The sequence below is a fragment of the Triticum dicoccoides genome, chromosome 5A (genome assembly GCF_002162155.2).
Source record: "Triticum dicoccoides isolate Atlit2015 ecotype Zavitan chromosome 5A, WEW_v2.0, whole genome shotgun sequence".
In the NCBI taxonomy this organism is placed as follows: Eukaryota; Viridiplantae; Streptophyta; class Magnoliopsida; order Poales; family Poaceae; genus Triticum; species Triticum dicoccoides.
In genome coordinates, this window is record NC_041388.1 from 444041587 (window position 1) to 444061426 (window position 19840).

The 19840-nt window shown below is 45.9% G+C and overlaps 1 protein-coding gene across 1 annotated transcript in view; it reads left to right on the forward strand.

Moving 5' to 3' along the window:
• The first annotated feature begins 495 nt into the window (after positions 1-495).
• Positions 496-19840, forward strand: part of LOC119297596 — a 39611-nt gene continuing 20266 nt past the window's right edge. The window contains exon 1 of the mRNA XM_037575325.1: positions 496-583. The gene's annotated coding sequence lies outside the window, so the exon portion shown is untranslated. The remainder of the gene's footprint in view (positions 584-19840) is intronic.

The following is a 19840-nucleotide window of genomic DNA, read 5'->3' on the forward strand; positions in this document are numbered from 1 at the left end:
TACACACTTCATCGTTGTGCTAGGATGGAAGTGGTGGTCCACTTGTTGATTTTGATGGGAACATTGTTGGGATGAATGACTATCATGATCAGAAAATTACTCGATATGTACCAACAACTAAAATTCTTGAATGTTTGAGGAATCTTGGGTTATGGTATGCCATTTATACTTGTAGCATTTAATCATACTTGTATTGTATGCATTATGATGAGTTCACTGCATTCTGCAGTGTGGATGAAATGGAAAACTTTTCCATTACCTTTAAGCCCTTTTCAGTAGGTGAGATAAGAAAATTCACTCTTTAAGGCAGCTAAATTATGCACTCACAGACTATTCTTCGTCATTTTCTAATGTTACTTGTCAATTATGACATGTAGGTTTCTCATTTGGAGTGTGAGGTTAGTTTATGGCCTGCAAACTCATTGACATGCTATATGGAACTACCCCAACATAGAAATACTCAGTATTCTTCAGTTCTATCTCTTTTTCGTGATAGGTAGCTTGAATCAAACTAGCTCTAGTGGGAGAAGTGGTGACAAAAGGAAACATAAATATTTTGCATCTTCTATCCCCAATCCACAAGGTGAATCAAGTCGTGATCGTTTATTTTTTATTTTGAAGTAATAGGCGGTGTTTCATCAAATGAGAACAGATAGTTCATTACAGATGATGTACTGAACAAGATCAGGGACCTCATTAAACCACACAGCACCATATACATGCTTTGTTGATCTAGCTAAAACATGGGCTGCCCATTACATTGTCTACTGATATGAATAAATGAAACAGAAGTAAAAAAAAAAAGCTAACTCCTTGATATCATAAATTATAGCACTGGTCAAAGTCCTGTTACTAGCAGCATCATTCAGTTTGTGAATGAGAACTAGGCAGTCTTGAGGAAAGAATAATCTTACTGTAACCATGACCAAGTGCGGAGATAACATGTCTAAAGTCGCTTATTACGTTAACTATGATGCACCTTATCATATTCCAAGTTAATTTGTGCTTGTCATTTTTGCCATGATTATTGTGTGCATGATATGCCCATGAGCTCTACATATGTTTTATTAAGGGTTTTGCCATCTTTCTAGAGGTGCAACCCATGTATTTTTGTGATGTGTGTGGTGACTAGCACAAGCTTGCAAAGTGAGGCACTTGGTAATGCTGATTTCAGGGACTTAGCATTTTCACTAAGTCCTTGAGCTGTTTATCTCATATGGCCATATGTTCATGTTGTTTCCTAGTGATCCGTGCCTCTTTTGAGGATGATCAGTAAGGATGTTTTGTTAATCTTGTAGTGCTCTATCCATCCATGTCTTTGTTTGGAATTATGGAGCACCCTAGCTTGAGTCAATCGAGCTCTACTTTTGCTACTTCGTGAATCTGGGCAGATTGTCTACTTGTTAGCAATTTTGCCGAGGATGTTGTAGTTGATTCGTGCATGCTATGTTATTGTTCTTGCCATGTCTAGCTTGCATTTTGTGTATTCTTGATGGGTGTATGCTTAGATTGTCATGACTTGCTCCGTAGTGAGTGCATCAAGCTCGTAAACATGCCTACTTGATATCTGTTTTCAGCATGCTCCAGTTTTCACTAAGTCTGAGAACTGATTATGTTTTTGCCATGTTCACATGCTTGCAAATGTATTTTCTGATCCCTTTTGGCTCAAGGTCACTAAGGGACTTTTGTTAAGCTCTTTGAGTAGCTCCATGCCATGCTTTACTTTGCCATGTTCAGGTCATGTAGCATGTAGTTTTGTTGCTCCGAAGAGTGCTATCTGATCTGAAATTCCAGACAAGTGTTAATTTCACTAAGTCTGAGATCTGTTTGCCATATGCATTTTTGCCATGCTTGTTTGAACCTGTTAATGGATGAATTGGCCGTAGCTCAGTGCTAGACTTTTGTTAAGCATCTTGAAAATGCATCCCTTCCATGTATTTTGATGCCATGTTTGGGTGTTGTAGCATGTTCATCTTATTGCATTTAGATGGTTACTTGCTGTAAATCGCAGACCGTTGTCATATTTGAATCGCTTGCCATTTCCAAACCGTAACTCCAATTCCGGTGATCTTTATATCGTTTTCAAGCGATTTCATCTCATCTTTCCAGTGGCACACTTGGTTTTCCAAGTTGAGGCCAGTTTCATGCATTCCTTGTCAAATCTTGCATACATCACATATTGCATCCTGCATAGCATACCATCTTTGCATCATATTGTTTGATCCTTGCACGTGGTTGATTGTGTCCTTGTTGCTTGTTTGTCTTGTTTGGGTAGAGCCGGGAGACGAGTTCTCTAATGAGGAGCCCGTTGAGTTTGCTTTCGAGGATCCAGTCAACTCTGACAACTTTGCAGGCAAGATGATCATACCCTCGAAATCACTACTATCTTGGCTTTGCTAGATGCTCGCTCTTTTGCTATGCCATGCTACGATGCCTACCACTTGCTTTCAAGCCTCCCAAATTGCCATGTCAAACCTCTAACCCACCATGTCCTAGCAAATCGTTGTTTGGCTATGTTACCGCTTTGCTCAGCCCCTCTTATAGCGTTGCTAGTTGCAGGTAAAGATTGGAGACCGTTCCTTGTTGGAACATTATTTACTTGTTGGGATATAATTATATTGCCATGTTATCTTAATGCATCTATATACTTGGTAAAGGGTGGAAGGCTCGGCCTCTCGCCTAGTGTTTTGTTCCACTCTTGCCGCCCTAGTTTCCGTCATATCGGTGTTATGTTCCCGGATTTTGCGTTCCTTACGCGGTTGGGTTATAATGGGAACCCCTTGATAGTTCGCCTTGATTAAAGCTTTTCCAGCAATGCCCAACCTTGGTTTTACCATTTGCCACCTAGCCTCTTTTTCCGTTGGGTTTCCGGAGCCCGAGGGTCATCTTATTTTAAACCCCCCGGGCCAGTGCTCCTCTGAGTGTTGGTCCAACTCGTCAGCCGCCGGTGGCTACCAGGGGCAACTCTGGGCTGGCCTACCGGAAGTTTGGACAATCTGAGTGTGCCCTGAGAAAGAGATATGTGCAGCTCCTATCGGGATTTGTCGGCACATTCGGGCGGTGTTGCTGGTTTTGTTTTAACCTGACGAAGTGTCTTGAAGAACCAAGGTACCGAGTCTGATCGGAACGTCTCGGGAGGAGGTCTATTCCTTCGTTGACCGTGAGAGCTTGTCATGGGCTAAGTTGGGACTCCCCTGCAGGGATTTGAACTTTCGAAAGCCGTGCCCGCGGTTATGGGCAGATGGGAATTTGTTAATGTCCGGTTGTAGATAACTTGAACCTTAATTTAATTAAAATGAATCAACCGTGTGAGTTACCGTGATGGCCTCTTTTCGGTGGAGTCCGGGAAGACAGCTCTACAAATGCTTGAGGACCAAGGAGGCCATGTCGATGGACCGAGACGTATGATGGCGGGTATCCTTCGCCGCCGACTTGATGACGGGCACTCTCCGGTTCATTGACGGGGAGGTCGTTCTCCAGCGAGGGGCGCTGCGTCTTGTCCTCTTCGATGAGCGCGGCGTCATCATGGACGCGAGGTATCTCCGCGAGGGCGAATCCATCAACATCGGAGATGTAATCTCGTTCCCCTGCCACTTTGCGAAGGTGCGAGACCGCCTGCTGCAGCTCCACATATATTTACCTTGCCTTACCTATTAAGCTTAAATAGTCTTGATCGCGAGGGTGCGAGATTGCTGAGTCCCTGTGGCTCACAGATTACTATTACACCAGATGCAGGGCCTGATGAGTCCGCTCCAGATGGCGCGCTTGAGCTCAAGTGGGAGTTCGACGAGGACTCTCAACGATACTATGTTTCTTTTCCTGATGATCAGTAGTGGTGCCCAGTTGGGGTGATCGGGACCGTGTCGCATGTTGGGTTATCTTTTATTTTGGCGCCATAGTCGGGCCATGAGTGTTTGAATGTTGTAATGCTATTTATGTACTTGATTGACGTGGCGAGTGTAAGCCAACTATGTTATCTCCCCTTTTATTATCTATATTACATGGGATATTGTGAAGATTGCCTAACTTGCGACATATGCCTTCAATGCGATTATGCCTCTAAGTCGTGCCTCGACACGTGGGAGATATAGTCGCATCGAGGGTGTTACAAGTTGGTATCAGAGCCGACCCTCGCAGTTACATGGATGGTTGCGGACAGGTGCGTGGTCATGTTGTTCATGACGTTTGTGACCCGTTGTGGCACACGGCATGACACATGTACTGGACTGGAAGCACAGACGTATGTGCCAAGAGGGAACGTTCATGTGGCCTGATGAGGACGTCGGTTCCTCTGAGTGGGGGTGTATGTGATAGCCTGGCTTATTAGGTATGATAGACTACTCATATTAATAAGGAATTCCTTCTTTTCCGGGAGCCCATTCGGACAGAACTCCAAAGTTAAGCGTGCTCAGCTTGGAGTAGTTTCAGAATGGGTGACCGACCGGGAAGTTGCTCCCGGGTGCGCATGAGTGAGGACAAAGTGCGCAGAAAAGACTAGTATTGATTTGTGGGGCCAGTCTAGATCCCGCCAAGAGTAACGACCACCGGCGGGTGTGTCCGGGGCGTTACAAGTTGGTAATCAGAGCCTTCCCCGACCTTAGGAGCCCCCACTAATTGATCGTTTTTAGCAGTCGAGTTGTGTCTAGAAAAATGTTTTGAGTCATTTAGGAATTATATATTAGAGAGTTTAGGAATTCTTTTTACTTCCCAGTCTCCTCATCGCTCTGGTAAGGCATCCTGACGTAGAGTTTTGACTCTTCTCTTCTCAAATTTCACTAAAAAAAATTTAGGATCACGCGGGTATCTTGGAATCGTTTCGATGGTTTTGTGACGAGAACATTGTCTTGGTGCCTCCTGTCAGGGGTTTTGTGGAGGTGTCCCGGGGAGTTGAGCTCCGAGGTGTTGTCATCACAATTTTATCGTTGCAGTTCTGGAATACCTGAGTTTAGTACGCCGACATCGAAAATCTCTTTTATGCAGTTCGTTGGTGAGATAACCTCGACGCCACCCAGTACTAGGGCGGGAGTTCGGGAGTATCGCCATAACTTGTATAACGGATGCTTTTCGAAGGTTGAGGTAGATGGTTTCCGAAGTTTTTCTCGGTTATGTGTTGAAGGATGGATACAGCTGGATGTAGCATTTGCTAGTTTGGGTGAGATATTATGCTTCCCCTGTATCCCCAACACCTGATTGCATAACCGGAAAGGTTCGGGAGTTTCATAGGTGGGAATTCTTGTAGCTCTAGTTCTTCTTCCACGGATATTTGGTTTCAGATTGGGATTTCTTACCGAGTATTCGTTCTTGATCCATACCTTGTTTACTTATTTCTCTACCTAAATTCTAAGTGGCTTCTCAATTTATGGATATGTGACCATTTCAAGAGGAATACATTCGTTCATTTTGTTCGGATGTGAAGACTATATGTTGCATTTTTCATTCTGTTGGATTCAACTTCAATATTTGCCTATCAATGTGCTAATGGATGTCACCCTCTTCAGGATGGCTCCCGCTAAGAGAACCAATCAGAATCAGGATCCGCCACCACCTCCACCTCCTCCCGAGGCATGGCGAGATGTGATGGCCGCAACCAATGCAAACACGCAGTTGATCATGCAAATTCTTCAAGAGCGCAATCAAGCGAACCAAGGGAACCAAGGCAACAATCAGAATCACTTTGCTACACTCAACCAGTTCCTTGCTAACGGGACAAAGACTTTCAGCAATTGTGTTGAGGCAACTGATGCTGACGATTGGCTCGTGGATCTGTGCAAGCATTTCGAGTGCAGTAACATCAGGCCTGAGGACTTTGTCAAGTTCTCTTCCTTCCAACTCAAAGACCAAGCTGCAGAATGGTTCCAGCAGTACAAGGATTCCAGAGGTGGACGTGTGATTACCTGGGATGAATTCCGTCAAGATTTCAGAGCTCATCATATTCCTCAGAGCGTGGTTGAAAGCAAGCGTGAGGAATTCCGCAACCTGAAGCAAGGCTCTTTGTCTGTCTATGACTACAACAAGTTGTTCCAGAAGCTCGCCCACTTTGCCAAGCAGGACGTCCCTGATGAGAAGAGCATGATATACCAGTTCAGGGGTGGTCTCAGAGAAGAAATTCAGCTAGCTCTTGTTCTCTTTGAGCCCTTGAAGTACGATCAGTTCTACAACATGGCATTGAAGCAAGAGGCCTCTCAACTGAGATGTGATGCTTCCAAGAAGCAAGTCAGAGATGCTACTCCTTCTTCCTCTACTCAAGTGGCCAAGCAGCAGAAGTATTGGCTTCCTCCTCCCCTATTTCGTCAGCCGTATCAGAAGAGCAAAGGTGGCAGTGGATCTTCCCACCCACCCAACCCTGGTTTTCAGAACAAGACTTCGTCTCAAGCTCCAAGATCGAGTGCTCCGTACCACCGTCCGCTTTCAGAGGTCACGTGCAACAAGTGCTAATAGAAGGGTCACTATGCCAACAAGTGTTTCAACCAGAGGCGCCTCCCTCCTCCTCCTCCTGTGAGATTGGCAAGTACAGCTGTGGTCAAGCATAACCCCAAGCACGCCAAGGTCAACTTGATGAACGCAGCTCAGGTAGAGGATTCATCAGATGTCATCATGGGTAACCTTCCTGTTAACGATGTTCCTGCAAAAGTTCTTTTTGACACTGGTGCATCGCTTTCTTTTATTTCAACACCATTTGTGGCCAAGCATGATTTTGTGACCGAAAGGATTCCTGTTCCGTTGAAGATTGTGTCTCCGGGCAAGCAAATGACTTCTAACAATTGCGTCCCGGAGGTCTCTATCACGTTGGGCGATTACAAGTTTCTCTCTTCTCCGGTGGTTCTTGGTAACTCGGATATTGATCTTATTCTCGGGATGGATTGGCTTTCTAAGCACAAGGCTCAGCTTGATTGTGCAGCCAGGCAGATTCAATTGACTCATTCGTCTGAGGATGTAATTGTCTTTGCCGCTCGGGATAATACTATCCGTCTGTTTTCTCTCAATGAGAAGGGTGAACTGGATGCTATCTCGCAAATTCCAGTCATTTGCGAATATCAAGACGTCTTTCCAGAAGAGCTTCCAGGAATGCCTCCGCACCGGCCAGTTGAATTCGTCATTGATCTTGAGCCTGGCACGGAACCAGTGTGCAAGCGTCCTTACAAGCTCGGACCTGAAGAGTTGAAGGAGCTGAAGAAGCAACTCGATATTCAAGAGAGAATGGGTCTCATTCGGCCTAGTTCTTCTCCGTGGGGTTGTGGTGTTCTTTTTGTGAAGAAGAAGGATGGAACGGACCGACTTTGTGTTGACTACCGTCCATTGAACAAGAAGACCATCAAGAACAAATACCCACTTCCCAACATCAACGAGTTGTTCGAACAACTCAAAGGTGCCCAAGTATTCTCCAAGCTTGATCTCCGTATGGGTTATCATCAGATTCGAATCCATGAGCAAGATATTCCCAAGACGGCTTTCAGGACAAGCTATGGTTCATATGAATACACTGTCATGTCTTTTGGCCTCGTCAACGCTCCTCCGATGTTCTCTCGCATGATGAACTTCATCTTCAACGCCTACACCAATGACTTCGTTTTGGTCTATCTCGACGACATTCTGGTTTTCTCGAAGAACAAGGAAGATCATGTCAATCACTTGCGTTTGGTACTCGATAAGCTGAGGAAACACCAGTTCTACGCCAAGTTTTCCAAGTGCGAATTTTGGCTCGATGAGGTTCTTTATCTTGGTCATATCATCTCCGCCAAGGGCATTGTGGTGAATCCTGAGAAGGTGTCTGCAATTGTGAATTGGGAACCTCCTCAGAACGTGAAGCAACTCCGTAGCTTCCTCGGTCTCGCAAGCTACTGCCGAAGATTCGTTGAAAACTTTTCTAAGATCGCGAAGCCTCTCTCAAATCTTCTCCAGAAGCACGTCAAGTACGTTTGGTCTCCGGAGTGAGACATTGCTTTCAACACTTTGAAAGAGAAATTGGTCACTGCTCCAGTTCTGACTCCGCCTGATGAATCCAAACCGCACGAGGTCTTTTGTGATGCCTCTCTCCAAGGTCTTGGTGCAGTATTGATGCAAGAGAAGAAAGTTGTGGCTTATACCTCTCGCCAGTTGAAGCCCAGTGAGAAGAACTACCCCACTCATGATCTCGAGTTGGCGGCAGTTGTGCATGCTCTGTTGACTTGGAGACATCTCTTATTGGGAAGAAAAGTGGACATCTTCACTGACCACAAGAGTCTCAAGTACATCTTCACTCAGCCTAATCTCAACCTCAGGCAAACTCGATGGGTCGAAATGATTCAAGAGTATAATCCGAGTATCGAGTATACTCCAGGCAAGGCCAATGTGATTGCTGACGCATTGAGCAGGAAGGCTTATTGCAACAGTCTGATTCTCAAGCCTTATCAACCCGAGCTTTGTGAAGCTTTCCGCAAACTTAATCTGCAAGTTGTTCCTCAAGGTTTCCTCGCCAACCTGCAAGTCTCTCCTACCTTAGAAGACCAGATTCGCCAAGCCCAGCTTCTTGATGCTATGGTGAAAAAGGTGAAGATTGGGATTGCCAAGAGTCAACCCAAGTACAAGTGCTACCGCCTTGATGACAAGGATACTCTCTTCTTCGAGGATCGTATTGTTGTGCCCAAAAGTGAACTTCGTAAAGTGATCATGAACGAGGCTCACAATTCTCTCCTCTCCATCCACCCTGGGAGCACGAAGATGTATCAGGACCTCAAGCAGGCTTATTGGTGGACTCAAATGAAGCGCGAGATTGCTCAATTCATGAATGAATGTGATGTCTGCAGAAGAGTGAAGGAAGAACACCAAAGGCCAGCGGGTCTCCTCCAACCTCTTGCCATTCCAGAATGGAAGTTTGACCACATTGAAATGGACTTTGTGACTGGGTTTCCAAAGTCCAGACGAGGCAATGATGCTATGTTCGTTGTCATCGACAAGCTCACTAAAGTGGCTCACTTTCTACCTATCAAAGAGTCAATCACTGCAGCTCAATTGGCAGAACCCTATACCTCTCGGATTGTCTCTCTGCACGCTATTCCTCAAGTGATCTCTTCAGACCGTGGCAGCATCTTTACCTCCAAGTTTTGGGATTCTTTTCAGAAGGCCATGGGCACCAACATCCGCTTCAGCACAGCTTTCCATCCTCAAACTAGCGGTCAAGTCGAGCGTGTCAACCAGATTCTTGAAGATATGCTTAGGGCTTGTATGATCTCCTTCGGCATGAAGTGGGAGGATTGTCTTCCTTATGCTGAATTCTCCTACAACAACAGTTTTCAAGCAAGTTCGGGCAAGGCCCCATTTGAAATTCTGTATGGTAGGAAGTGTCGTACCCCTCTCAACTGGTCTGAAACCGGTGAACGTCAGCTTTTGGGAAATGACTTAATCACAGAGGCAGAGGATATGTGCAAAGTCATTCGAGATAACCTCAAAGCAGCCCAATCCCGTCAGAAGAGCTACTATGATAGTAAGCACCGTGATTTGGCTTTCGAGATCGGAGATCATGTTTACCTCCGCGTCTCTCCTATGAAAGGTACTCGTCGCTTTGGTATCAAAGGGAAGCTTGCCCCTAGATACGTCGGACCTTTCAAGATCGTCAGCAAGAGAGGCGACCTCGCCTATCAACTCGAGCTTCCTTCAAACTTTGCAAATGTTCATGATGTGTTCCATGTCTCTCAGCTCCGAAAGTGTTTCAAGACTCCTGACCAAACCGTCAACTTCGAGGACATTGAGCTCCAAGAAGATCTCTCCTATCGTGAGCACCTCGTTGCTATTCTTGAAGAGACTGAACACAAGACTCGCAACAAGTCAATCAAATTCCTCAAAGTCAAGTGGTCACACTATTCCGACCGTGAAGCTACCTGGGAACGCGAGGATCACCTCCATTCTGAGTACCCGGCGTTCTTTCAGTCCTAGATCTCGGGACGAGATCCTTTCGTAGTGGTGGAGTGTTGTAACACCCCGGATATGATTTACCCAATTTGTACTCCAACTCTTGCCGTTTCCGGCATTAAGTTATTTTATTTTCTCGGGTTCGGGTTCTTGTCTCCGTGTGTTGTTATCGTTGTCATGCATCTCATATCATTTCATCACGTGCATTGCATTTGCATACATGTTCATCTCATGCATTCGAGCATTTTCCCCGTTGTCCGTTTTGCATTCCAGCGCTTCGTTCTCCTCCCGTGGTCATTTCTACCTTTCTTTCGTGTGTGGGGATTAAACATTTCCGGATTGGACCGATACTTGCCAAGCGGCCTTGGTTTACTACCGGTAGACCGCCTGTCAAGTTTCGTACCATTTGGACTTCGTTTGATGCTCCAACGGTTAACCGAGGGACCGAAAAGGCCTCGTGTGTGTTGCAGCCCAACACCCCTCCAATTTGGCCCAAAACCCACCAAAACCCTCTCCATCATCTAGAGCGTTCAATCACGATCGCGTGGCCGAAAACTGCACCTCATTTGGACTCTCCTAGCTCCCTCTATGCCTATATATAGACCCTCCTCTAAATTCGCGGATCCCCTCTCCCAAACCCTAAAAAAGATCTCCTCCGCCGCCGCCGGACACGTCCGCCGGTGCCGGACGTGTCCGCCTCACTCCCCCCAGCCACTCTCCTCCTGCCACGCGTCTCGTCCTGTCCCCGCCGCCGCCGAGGCCCGCGCGGCCCGCCTCCGGCCCTCCCTGGCCCAAAGCCGAGCGCCGCCTCCTGCGCCTCTTCCTCCTCGCGACGCTCGCCGCCTCCCGTGCCGGTGCGTGCCCCGCCGCCGCCTCGCAGTGAACGCCAGCGAGTCGCCGCGCCGCCTCCGCCGCCCCGGTTCACCTCCTCGCCGCCCGGCCTTCTCCACCTCGCCGCCGCACCGTCCCGGGCCGGATCCGGGCATCTCCGGCCTCCTCCTGCCTCCCCCGCGCCCTCACCACTTCGCCGGAGTCCGGCGAGCCTCTGGCGACCTCGGGGTCAACCGGTGAACATGAAGGAAATATGCCCTAGAGGCAATAATAAAGTTATTATTTATTTCCTTATATCATGATAAATGTTTATTATTCATGCTAGAATTGTATTAACCGGAAACATAATACATGTGTGAATACATAGACAAACTTAGTGTCACTAGTATGCCTCTACTTGACTAGCTCATTAATCAAAGATGGTTATGTTTCCTAACCATGAACAAGGTGTTGTTATTTGATTAACGAGGTCACATCATTAGTTGAATGATCTGATTGACATGACCCATTTCATTAGCTTAGCACCCGATCGTTTAGTATGTTGCTATTGCTTTCTTCATGACTTATACATGTTCCTATGACTATGAGATTATGCAACTCCCGTTTATCGGAGGAACACTTTGTGTGCTACCAAACGTCACAACGTAACTAGGTGATTATAAAGGAGCTCTACAGGTGTCTCCAAAGGTAGATGTTGGGTTGGCGTATTTCGAGATTAGGATTTGTCACTCCGATTGTCGGAGAGGTATCTCTGGGCCCTCTCGGTAATGCACATCACATAAGCCTTGCAAGCATTGCAGCCAATGAGTTAGTTGTGAGATGATGTATTACGGAACAAGTAAAGAGACTTGCCGGTAACGAGATTGAACTAGGTATTGGATACCGACGATCGAATCTCGGGCAAGTAACATACCGATGATAAAGGGAACAACGCATGTTGTTATGCGGTCTGATCGATAAAGATCTTCGTAGAATATGTAGGAGCCAATATGGGCATCCAGGTCCCGCTATTGGTTATTGACCGGAGATGTGTCTCAGTCATGTCTGCATTATTCTCGAACCGTAGGGTCCGCACGCTTAACGTTACGATGACAGTTATTATGAGTTTATGCATTTTGATGTATCGAAGTTAGTTCGGAGTCCCGGATGTGATCACGGACATGACGAGGAGTCTAGAAATGGTCGAGACATAAAGATTGATATATTGGAAGCCTATGTTTGGATATCGGAAGTGTTCCGGGTGAAATCGGTATTTTACCGGAGTACCGGGAGGTTACCGGAACCCCCCGGGAGCTATATGGGCCTTAGTGGGCTTTAGTGGAAAGGAGAAAGGGGCAGCCCAAAGGTGGGCCGCACGCCTCCCCCTCCCCTAGTCCTATTAGAACAAGGAGAGGTGGCCGGCCCCCCTCTCTCTCTTTCCCCCTCGGGGAATCCTATTCCAACTAGGATTGGGGGGGTGGAGTCCTACTCCCGGTAGGAGTAGGACTCCTCCTGCGCCCTCCTCCTGGCCGGCCGCCCCCTCCCCCTTGGATCCTTTATATACGGGGGCAGGGGGCACCTCTAAACACACAAGTTGATCCTTGAGATCGTTCCTTAGCCGTGTGCGGTGCCCCCTGCCACCATATTCCACCTCGATCATGTTGTAGCGGTGCTTAGGCGAAGCCCTGCGACAGTAGAACATCAAGATCGTCACCACGCCGTCGTGCTGACGGAACTCCTCCCCGACGCTTTGCTGGATCGGAGCCCGGGGATCGTCATCGAGCTGTACGTGTGCTAAGAACTCGGAGGTGCCGGAGTAATGGTGCTTGGATTGGTCGGATCGGGAAGACGTACGACTACTTCCTCTATGTTGCGTCAACGCTTCCGCAGTCGGTCTGCGTAGGTATGTAGACAACACTCTCCCCTCTCGTTGCTATGCATCACCATGATCTTGCGTGTGCGTAGGAAAAAATTTGAAATTACTGCGTTACCCAACAGCGGCATCAGAGCCTAGGTTTTATGGTTTGATGTTATATGCACGAGTAGAACACAAGTGAGTTGTGGGCGATATAAGTCATACTGCCTACCAGCATGTCATACTTTGGTTCAGCGGTATTGATGGACGAGACGACCCGGACCGACATTACGCGTACGCTTACGCGAGACCGGTTCTCCTGACGTGCTTTGCACATAGGTGGCTTGCGGGCGACAGTCTCTCCAACTTTAGTTGAACCGAGTGTGGCTACGCCCGGTCCTTGCGGAGGTTAAAACGGAGTCTATTTGACAAACTGTCGTTGTGGTTTTGATGCGTAGGTGAGATTGGTTCTTGCTTAAGCCCGTAGCAGCCACGTAAAACTTGCAACAACAAAGTAGAGGGCGTCTAACTTGTTTTTGCAGGGCATGTTATGATGTGATATGGTCAAGGCATGATGATGAATTTTATTGTATGATATGATCATGTTTTGTAACCGAGTTATCGGCAACTGGCAGGAGCCATATGGTTGTCGCTTTATTGTATGCAATGCAATTGCGATGTAATGCTTTACTTTATCACTAAGCGGTAGCGATAGTCGTGGTGGCATAAGATTGGCGAGACGACAACGATGCTACGATGGAGATCAAGGTGTCGCGCCGGTGACGATGGTGATCATGACGGTGCTCCGGAGATGGAGATCACAAGCACAAGATGATGGCCATATCATATCACTTATATTGATTGCATGTCATGTTTATCTTTTTATGCATCTTATCTTGCTTTGATTGACGGTAGCATTATAAGATGATCTCTCACTAAATTATCAAGAAGTGTTCTCCCTGAGTATGCACCGTTGCCAAAGTTCGTCGTGCCCAGACACCACGTGATGATCGGGTGTGATAAGCTCTACGTCCATCTGCAACGGGTGCAAGCCAGTTTTGCACACGCAGAATACTCAGGTTAAACTTGACGAGCCTAGCATATGCAGATATGGCCTCGGAACACAGAGACTGAAAGGTCGAGCGTGAATCATATAGTAGATATGATCAACATAACGATGTTCACCATTGAAAACTACTCCATCTCACGTGATGATCGGTTATGGTTTAGTTGATTTGGATCACGTGATCACTTAGAGGATTAGAGGGATGTCTATCTAAGTGGGAGTTCTTAAGTAATTTGATTAATTGAACTTAAACTTATCATGAACTTAGTACCTGATAGTATCTTGCTTGTTTATGTTGATCGTAGATAGATGGCTCGTGCTGTTGTTCCGTTGAATTTTAAATGCGTTCCTTGAGAAAGCAAAGTTGAAAGATGATGGTAGCAATTACATGGACTGGGTCCGTAACTTGAGGATTATCCTCATTGCTGCTCAGAAGAATTACGTCCTGGAAGCACCGCTGGGTGCCAGGCCTGCTACTGGAGCAACACCAGATGTTATGAATGTCTGGCAGAGCAAAGCTGATGACTACTCGATAGTTCAGTGTGCCATGCTTTACGGCTTAGAATCGGGACTTCAACGACGTTTTGAACGTCATGGAGCATATGAGATGTTCCAGGAGTTGAAGTTAATATTTCAAGCAAATGCCCGGATTGAGAGATATGAAGTCTCCAATAAGTTCTATAGCTGCAAGATGGAGGAGAACAGTTTTGTCAGTGAGCATATACTCAAAATGTCTGGGTATAATAATCACTTGATTCAGATGGGAGTTAATCTTCCAGATGATTGTGTCATTGACAGAATTCTCCAATCACTGCCACCAAGCTACAAGAGCTTCGTGATGAACTATAATATGCAAGGGATGAACAAGACTATTCCCGAGCTCTTCGCAATGCTGAAAGCTGCGGAGGTAGAAATCAAGAAGGAGCATCAAGTGTTGATGGTTAACAAGACCACTAGTTTCAAGAAAAAGGGCAAAGGGAAGAAGAAGGGGAACTTCAAGAAGAACGACAAGCTAGTTGCTGCTCAGGAGAAGAAACCCAAGTCTGGACCTAAGCCTGAAACTGAGTGCTTCTACTGCAAGCAGACTGGTCACTGGAAGCGGAACTGCCCCAAGTATTTGGCGGATAAGAAGGATGGCAAGGTGAACAAAGGTATATGTGATATACATGTTATTGATGTGTACCTTACTAGAGCTCGCAGTAGCACCTGGGTATTTGATACTGGTTCTGTTGCTAATATTTGCAACTCGAAACAGGGACTACGGATTAAGCGAACACTGGCGAAGGACGAGGTGACGATGCGCGTGGGAAACGGTTCCAAAGTCGATGTGATCGCGGTCGGCACGCTACCTCTACATCTACCTTCGGGATTAATATTAGACCTAAATAATTGTTATTTGGTGCCAGCGTTGAGCATGAACATTATATCTGGATCTTGTTTGATGTGAGACGGTTATTCATTTAAGTCAGAAGAATAATGGTTGTTCTATTTATATGAGTAATATCTTTTATGGTCATGCACCTTTGAGGAATGGTCTATTTTTGATGAATCTCGATAGTAGTAACACACATATTCATAATGTTGAAGCCAAAAGATGCAGAGTTGATAATGATAGAGCAACTTATTTGTGGCACTGCCGTTTAGGTCATATCGGTATAAAGCGCATGAAGAAACTCCATACTGATGGACTTTTGGAACCACTTGATTATGAATCACTTGGTACTTGCGAACCGTGCCTCATGGGCAAGATGACTAAAACACCGTTCTCTGGTACTATGGAGAGAGCAACAGATTTGTTGGAGATCATACATACAGATGTATGTGGTCCGATGAATATTGAGGCTCGTGGCGGATATCGTTATTTTCTCACCTTCACAGATGACTTAAGCAGATATGGGTATATCTACTTAATGAAACATAAGTCTGAAACATTTGAAAAGTTCAAAGAATTTCAGAGTGAAGTTGAAAATCATCGTAACAAGAAAATAAAGTTTCTACGATCTGATCGTGGAGGAGAATATTTGAGTTACGAGTTTGGTGTACATTTGAAAAATTGTGGAATAGTTTCTCAACTCACGCCACCCGGAACACCACAGCGCAATGGTGTTTCCGAACGTCGTAATCGTACTTTACTAGATATGGTGCGATCTATGATGTCTCTTACTGATTTACCGCTATCGTTTTGGGGTTATGCTTTAGAGACGGCCGCATTCACGTTAAATAGGGCACCATCAAAATCCGTTGAGACGACGCCTTATGAACTGTGGTTTGGCAAGAAACCAAAGTTGTCGTTTCTTAAAGTTTGGGGCTGCGATGCTTATGTGAAAAAGCTTCAACCTGATAAGCTCGAACCCAAATCGGAGAAATGTGTCTTCATAGGATACCCAAAGGAGACTGTTGGGTACACCTTCTATCACAGATCCGAAGGCAAGACATTCGTTGCTAAGAATGGATCCTTTCTAGAGAAGGAGTTTCTCTCGAAAGAAGTAAGTGGGAGGAAAGTAGAACTTGATGAGGTAACTGTACCTGCTCCCTTATTGGAAAGTAGTACATCACAGAAAACTGTTTCTGCAACACCTATACCAATTAGTGAGGAAGCTAATGATGATGATCATGAAACTTCAGGACAAGATACTACTGAACCTCATAGATCAACCAGAGCGAGATCCGCACCAGAGTGGTACGGTAATCCTGTTCTGGAAATCATGCTGCTAGATCATGATGAACCTACGAACTATGAAGAAGCGATGGTGAGCCCAGATTCCGCAAAGTGGCTTGAAGCCATGAAATATGAGATGGGATCCATGTATGAGAACAAAGTATGGACTTTGGTTGACTTGCCCGATGGTCGGCAAGCAATTGAGAATAAATGGATCTTCAAGAAGAAGACTGACGCTGATGGTAATGTTACTGTCTACAAAGCTCGACTTGTCGCAAAAGGTTTTCGACAAGTTCAAGGGGTTGACTACGATGAGACCTTCTCACCCGTAGCGATGCTTAAGTCTATCCGAATCATGTTAGCAATTGCCGCATTTTATGATTATGAAATTTGGCAGATGGATGTCAAAACTGCATTCCTGAATGGATTTCTGGAAGAAGAGTTGTATATGATGCAACCAGAAGGTTTTGTCAATCCAAAGGGAGCTAACAAAGTGTGCAAGCTCCAGCGATCCATCTATGGACTGGTGCAAGCCTCTCGGAGTTGGAATAAACGCTTTGATAGTGTGATCAAAGCATTTGGTTTCATACAGACTTTCAGTGAAGCCTGTATTTACAAGAAAGTGAGTGGGAGCTCTGTAGCATTTCTGATATTATATGTGGATGACATATTACTAATTGGAAATGATATAGAATTTCTGGATAGCATAAAGGGATACTTGAATAAGAGTTTTTCAATGAAAGACCTTGGTGAAGCTGCTTACATATTAGGCATAAAGATCTATAGAGATAGATCAAGATGCTTAATTGGACTTTCACAAAGCACATACCTTGACAAGATTTTGAAGAAGTTCAAAATGGATCAAGCAACGAAAGGGTTCTTGCCTGTGTTACAAGGTGTGAAGTTGAGTCAGACTCAATGCCCGACCACTGCAGAAGATAGAGAGAAGATGAAAGATGTTCCCTATGCTTCAGCCATAGGCTCTATCATGTATGCAATGCTGTGTACCAGACCTGATGTGTGCCTTGCTATAAATTTAGCAGGGAGGTACCAAAGTAATCCAGGAGTGGATCACTGTACAGCGGTCAAGAACATCCTGAAATACCTGAAAAGGACTAAGGATATGTTTCTCGTATATGGAGGTGACAAAGAGCTCACCGTAAAAGGTTACGTTGATGCAAGCTTTGACAGTGATCCGGACGATTCTAAATCGCAAACCGGATACGTGTTTACATTAAACGGTGGAGCTGTCAGTTGGTGCAGTTCTAAACAAAGCGTCGTAGCGGGATCTACATGTGAAGCGGAGTACATAGCTGCTTCGGAAGCAGCGAACGAAGGAGTCTGGATGAAGGAGTTCATATCCGATCTAGGTGTCATACCTAGTGCATCGGGTCCAATGAAAATCTTTTGTGACAATACTGGTGCAATTGCCTTGGCAAAGGAATCCAGATTTCACAAGAGGACCAAGCACATCAAGAGACGCTTCAATTCCATCCGGGATCTAGTCCAGGTGGGAGACATAGAGATTTGCAAGATACATACGGATCTGAATATTGCAAAACCATTGACTAAGCCTCTTCCACGAGCAAAACATGATCAGCACCAAGGCTCCATGGGTGTTAGAATCATTACTGTGTAATCTAGATTATTGACTCTAGTGCAAGTGGGAGACTGAAGGAAATATGCCCTAGAGGCAATAATAAAGTTATTATTTATTTCCTTATATCATGATAAATGTTTATTATTCATGCTAGAATTGTATTAACCGGAAACATAATACATGTGTGAATACATAGACAAACTTAGTTTCACTAGTATGCCTCTACTTGACTAGCTCGTTAATCAAAGATGGTTATGTTTCCTAACCATGAACAAGGTGTTGTTATTTGATTAACGAGGTCACATCATTAGTTGAATGATCTGATTGACATGACCCATTTCATTAGCTTAGCACCCGATCGTTTAGTATGTTGCTATTTCTTTCTTCATAACTTATACATGTTCCTATGACTATGAGATTATGCAACTCCCGTTTACCGGAGGAACACTTTGTGTGCTACCAAACGTCACAACGTAACTGGGTGATTATAAAGGAGCTCTACAGGTGTCTCCAAAGGTAGATGTTGGGTTGGCGTATTTCGAGATTAGGATTTGTCACTCCGATTGTCGGAGAGGTATCTCTGGGCCCTCTCCGTAATGCACATCACATAAGCCTTGCAAGCATTGCAGCCAATGAGTTAGTTGCGAGATGATGTATTACGGAACGAGTAAAGAGACTTGCCGGTAACGAGATTGAACTAGGTATTGGATACCGACGATCGAATCTCGGGCAAGTAACATACCGATGACAAAGGGAACAACGTATGTTGTTATGCGGTCTGACCGATAAAGATCTTCGTAGAATATGTAGGAGCCAATATGGGCATCCAGGTCCCGCTATTGGTTATTGATCAGAGATGTGTCTCAGTCATGTCTGCATTATTCTCGAACCATAGGGTCCGCACGCTTAACGTTACGATGACAGTTATTATGAGTTTATGCATTTTGATGTACCGAAGTTAGTTCGGAGTCCCGGATGTGATCACAGACATGACGAGGAGTCTTGAAATGGTCGAGACATAAAGATTGATATATTGGAAGCCTATGTTTGGATATCGGAAGTGTTCCGGGTGAAATCGGTATTTTACCGGAGTACCGGGAGGTTACCGGAACCCCCCGGGAGCTATATGGGCCTTAGTGGGCTTTAGTTGAAAGGAGAAAGGGGCAGCCCAAAGGTGGGCCGCGCGCCTCCCCCCTCCCCTAGTCCTATTAGGACAAGGAGAGGTGGTTGGCCCCCCTCTCTCTCTTTCCCCCTCGGGGAATCCTATTCCAACTAGGATTGGGGGGAGTCCTACTCCCACCGGGAGTAGGACTCCTCCTGCGCCCTCCTCCTGGCCGGCCGCCCCCTCCCCCTTGGATCCTTTATATACGGGGGCAGGGGCACCTCTAAACACACAAGTTGATCCTTTAGATCGTTCCTTAGCCGTGTGCGGTGCCCCCTGCCACCATATTCCACCTCGATCATGTTGTAGCGGTGCTTAGGCGAAGCCCTGCGACAGTAGAACATCAAGATCGTCACCACGCCATCGTGCTGACGGAACTCCTCCCCGATGCTTTGCTGGATCGGAGCCCGGGGATCGTCATCGAGTTGTACGTGTGCTAAGAACTCGGAGCTGCCGGAGTAACGGTGCTTGGATCGGTCGGATTGGGAAGACGTACGACTACTTCCTCTACGTTGCGTCAATGCTTCCGCAGTCGGTCTGCGTAGGTACATAGACAACACTCTCCCCTCTCGTTGCTATGCATCACCATGATCTTGCGTGTGCGTAGGAAAATTTTTGAAATTACTGTGTTACCCAACAGAACAGTACCACGCCGAGCTGCTACAGTGCCAGATCTGAGATCCAGATCCACCGCGGGTTGACTTTCTCCCGAAACCCTAGTTCATGTTGCCATGTTCATCATGCTATAACTTTGCATCCGTAGCTCCGTTTTGGGCATATAGCATAAAAAATTGTTCGTCTCG